Consider the following 5,000-nt stretch of genomic DNA (forward strand, 5'->3'; position numbering starts at 1 on the left):
ACCCGGGGGGTTCCAGGGTGCTGAGATGGCTGACGTTTTGCTCCGCTCACGACGGTCACCGCACCACGCAAGAACAGGCCAAAAACTGGCCAAAACAGCCCAAAAACGGGCCAAAACTGGCCATTTTTGGCTGCGCGAGCGAGCGGCGAGCGGCGAACAGCGAGCGAAGCGAGAGGCAGCACCGTCCCTGCTATACGAAAGCCCCATCCAGCCCTGTGCCACCCGGGGGGTTCCAGGGTGCTGAGATGGCTGACGTTTTGCTCCGCTCTCGACGGTCACCGCGCAATGCAAGAACAGGCCAAAAACTGGCCAAAACGGCCCAAAAACGGGCCAAAACTGGCCATTTTTGGCTGCGCGAGCGGCGAGCGGCGGACAGCGAGCGAAGCGAGAGGCAGCACCGTCCCTGCTATACGAAAGCCCCATCCAGCCCTGTGCCACCCGGGGGGTTCCAGGGTGCTGAGATGGCTGACGTTTTGCTCCGCTCTCGACGGTCACCGCGCAATGCAAGAACAGGCCAAAAACTGGCCAAAACGGCCCAAAAACGGGCCAAAACTGGCCATTTTTGGCTGCGCGAGCGAGCAGCGAGCGGCGGACAGCGAGCGAAGCGAGAGGCAGCACCGTCCCTGCTATACGAAAGCCCCATCCAGCCCTGTGCCACCCGGGGGGTTCCAGGGTGCTGAGATGGCTGACGTTTTGCTCCGCTCTCGACGGTCACCGCGCAATGCAAGAACAGGCCAAAAACTGGCCAAAACGGCCCAAAAACGGGCCAAAACTGGCCATTTTTGGCTGCACGAGCGAGCGGCGAGCGGCGGACAGCGAGCGAAGCGAGAGGCAGCACCGTCCCTGCTATACGAAAGCCCCATCCAGCCCTGTGCCACCCGGGGGGTTCCAGGGTGCTGAGATGGCTGACGTTTTGCTCCGCTCTCGACGGTCACCGCGCAATGCAAGAACAGGCCAAAAACTGGCCAAAACGGCCCAAAAACGGGCCAAAACTGGCCATTTTTGGCTGCACGAGCGAGCGGCGAGCGGCGGACAGCGAGCGAAGCGAGAGGCAGCACCGTCCCTGCTATACGAAAGCCCCATCCAGCCCTGTGCCACCCGGGGGGTTCCAGGGTGCTGAGATGGCTGACGTTTTGCTCCGCTCTCGACGGTCACCGCGCAATGCAAGAACAGGCCAAAAACTGGCCAAAACGGCCCAAAAACGGGCCAAAACTGGCCATTTTTGGCTGCACGAGCGAGCGGCGAGCGGCGGACAGCGAGCGAAGCGAGAGGCAGCACCGTCCCTGCTATACGAAAGCCCCATCCAGCCCTGTGCCACCCGGGGGGTTCCAGGGTGCTGAGATGGCTGACGTTTTGCTCCGCTCTCGACGGTCACCGCGCAATGCAAGAACAGGCCAAAAACTGGCCAAAACGGCCCAAAAACGGGCCAAAACTGGCCATTTTTGGCTGCGCGAGCGAGCGGCGAGCGGCGGACAGCGAGCGAAGCGAGAGGCAGCACCGTCCCTGCTATACGAAAGCCCCATCCAGCCCTGTGCCACCCGGGGGGTTCCAGGGTGCTGAGATGGCTGACGTTTTGCTCCGCTCTCGACGGTCACCGCGCAATGCAAGAACAGGCCAAAAACTGGCCAAAACGGCCCAAAAACGGGCCAAAACTGGCCATTTTTGGCTGCACGAGCGAGCGGCGAGCGGCGGACAGCGAGCGAAGCGAGAGGCAGCACCGTCCCTGCTATACGAAAGCCCCATCCAGCCCTGTGCCACCCGGGGGGTTCCAGGGTGCTGAGATGGCTGACGTTTTGCTCCGCTCTCGACGGTCACCGCGCAATGCAAGAACAGGCCAAAAACTGGCCAAAACGGCCCAAAAACGGGCCAAAACTGGCCATTTTTGGCTGCACGAGCGAGCGGCGAGCGGCGGACAGCGAGCGAAGCGAGAGGCAGCACCGTCCCTGCTATACGAAAGCCCCATCCAGCCCTGTGCCACCCGGGGGGGGTTCCAGGGTGCTGAGATGGCTGACGTTTTGCTCCGCTCTCGACGGTCACCGCGCAATGCAAGAACAGGCCAAAAACTGGCCAAAACGGCCCAAAAACGGGCCAAAACTGGCCATTTTTGGCTGCACGAGCGAGCGGCGAGCGGCGGACAGCGAGCGAAGCGAGAGGCAGCACCGTCCCTGCTATACGAAAGCCCCATCCAGCCCTGTGCCACCCGGGGGGTTCCAGGGTGCTGAGATGGCTGACGTTTTGCTCCGCTCTCGACGGTCACCGCGCAATGCAAGAACAGGCCAAAAACTGGCCAAAACGGCCCAAAAACGGGCCAAAACTGGCCATTTTTGGCTGCGCGAGCGAGCGGCGAGCGGCGGACAGCGAGCGAAGCGAGAGGCAGCACCGTCCCTGCTATACGAAAGCCCCATCCAGCCCTGTGCCACCCGGGGGGTTCCAGGGTGCTGAGATGGCTGACGTTTTGCTCCGCTCTCGACGGTCACCGCGCAATGCAAGAACAGGCCAAAAACTGGCCAAAACGGCCCAAAAACGGGCCAAAACTGGCCATTTTTGGCTGCACGAGCGAGCGGCGAGCGGCGGACAGCGAGCGAAGCGAGAGGCAGCACCGTCCCTGCTATACGAAAGCCCCATCCAGCCCTGTGCCACCCGGGGGGTTCCAGGGTGCTGAGATGGCTGACGTTTTGCTCCGCTCTCGACGGTCACCGCGCAATGCAAGAACAGGCCAAAAACTGGCCAAAACGGCCCAAAAACGGGCCAAAACTGGCCATTTTTGGCTGCACGAGCGAGCGGCGAGCGGCGGACAGCGAGCGAAGCGAGAGGCAGCACCGTCCCTGCTATACGAAAGCCCCATCCAGCCCTGTGCCACCCGGGGGGTTCCAGGGTGCTGAGATGGCTGACGTTTTGCTCCGCTCTCGACGGTCACCGCGCAATGCAAGAACAGGCCAAAAACTGGCCAAAACGGCCCAAAAACGGGCCAAAACTGGCCATTTTTGGCTGCACGAGCGAGCGGCGAGCGGCGGACAGCGAGCGAAGCGAGAGGCAGCACCGTCCCTGCTATACGAAAGCCCCATCCAGCCCTGTGCCACCCGGGGGGTTCCAGGGTGCTGAGATGGCTGACGTTTTGCTCCGCTCTCGACGGTCACCGCGCAATGCAAGAACAGGCCAAAAACTGGCCAAAACGGCCCAAAAACGGGCCAAAACTGGCCATTTTTGGCTGCACGAGCGAGCGGCGAGCGGCGGACAGCGAGCGAAGCGAGAGGCAGCACCGTCCCTGCTATACGAAAGCCCCATCCAGCCCTGTGCCACCCGGGGGGTTCCAGGGTGCTGAGATGGCTGACGTTTTGCTCCGCTCTCGACGGTCACCGCGCAATGCAAGAACAGGCCAAAAACTGGCCAAAACGGCCCAAAAACGGGCCAAAACTGGCCATTTTTGGCTGCACGAGCGAGCGGCGAGCGGCGGACAGCGAGCGAAGCGAGAGGCAGCACCGTCCCTGCTATACGAAAGCCCCATCCAGCCCTGTGCCACCCGGGGGGTTCCAGGGTGCTGAGATGGCTGACGTTTTGCTCCGCTCTCGACGGTCACCGCGCAATGCAAGAACAGGCCAAAAACTGGCCAAAACGGCCCAAAAACGGGCCAAAACTGGCCATTTTTGGCTGCACGAGCGAGCGGCGAGCGGCGGACAGCGAGCGAAGCGAGAGGCAGCACCGTCCCTGCTATACGAAAGCCCCATCCAGCCCTGTGCCACCCGGGGGGTTCCAGGGTGCTGAGATGGCTGACGTTTTGCTCCGCTCTCGACGGTCACCGCGCAATGCAAGAACAGGCCAAAAACTGGCCAAAACGGCCCAAAAACGGGCCAAAACTGGCCATTTTTGGCTGCACGAGCGAGCGGCGAGCGGCGGACAGCGAGCGAAGCGAGAGGCAGCACCGTCCCTGCTATACGAAAGCCCCATCCAGCCCTGTGCCACCCGGGGGGTTCCAGGGTGCTGAGATGGCTGACGTTTTGCTCCGCTCTCGACGGTCACCGCGCAATGCAAGAACAGGCCAAAAACTGGCCAAAACGGCCCAAAAACGGGCCAAAACTGGCCATTTTTGGCTGCACGAGCGAGCGGCGAGCGGCGGACAGCGAGCGAAGCGAGAGGCAGCACCGTCCCTGCTATACGAAAGCCCCATCCAGCCCTGTGCCACCCGGGGGGTTCCAGGGTGCTGAGATGGCTGACGTTTTGCTCCGCTCTCGACGGTCACCGCGCAATGCAAGAACAGGCCAAAAACTGGCTAAAACGGCCCAAAAACGGGCCAAAACTGGCCATTTTTGGCTGCGCGAGCGAGCGGCGAGCGGCGGACAGCGAGCGAAGCGAGAGGCAGCACCGTCCCTGCTATATACGAAAGCCCCATCCAGCCCTGTGCCACCCGGGGGGTTCCAGGGTGCTGAGATGGCTGACGTTTTGCTCCGCTCACGACGGTCACCGCACCACGCAAGAACGGACCATAAACAGGCCAAAACAGCCCAAAAACGGGCCAAAACTGGTCATTTTTGGCTGCGCGCGGCGAGCGGCGAGCGGCGAACAGCGAGCGAAGCGTGAGGCAGCACCGTCCCTGCTATACGAAAGCCCCATCCAGCCCTGTGCCACCCGGGGGGTTCCAGGGTGCTGAGATGGCTGACGTTTTGCTCCGCTCACGACGGTCACCGCGCCATGCAAGAACGGACCAAAAACAGGCCAAAACAGCCCAAAAACGGGCCAAAACTGGCCATTTTTGGCTGAGCGAGCGAGCGGTGAGCGGCGAACAGCGAGCGAAGCGAGAGGCAGCACCGTCCCTGCTATACGAAAGCCCCATCCAGCCCTGTGCCACCCGGGGGGTTCCAGGGTGCTGAGATGGCTGACGTTTTGCTCCGCTCACGACGGTCGCCGTGCCACGCAAGAACGGACCAAAAACAGGCCAAAACAGCCCAAAAACGGGCCAAAACTGGCCATTTTAGGTTGCGCGAGCGAGCGGCGAGCGGCGAACA

Source organism: Musa acuminata, unplaced genomic scaffold (assembly GCF_036884655.1).
Source record: "Musa acuminata AAA Group cultivar baxijiao unplaced genomic scaffold, Cavendish_Baxijiao_AAA HiC_scaffold_642, whole genome shotgun sequence".
NCBI lineage: Eukaryota > Viridiplantae > Streptophyta > Magnoliopsida > Zingiberales > Musaceae > Musa > Musa acuminata.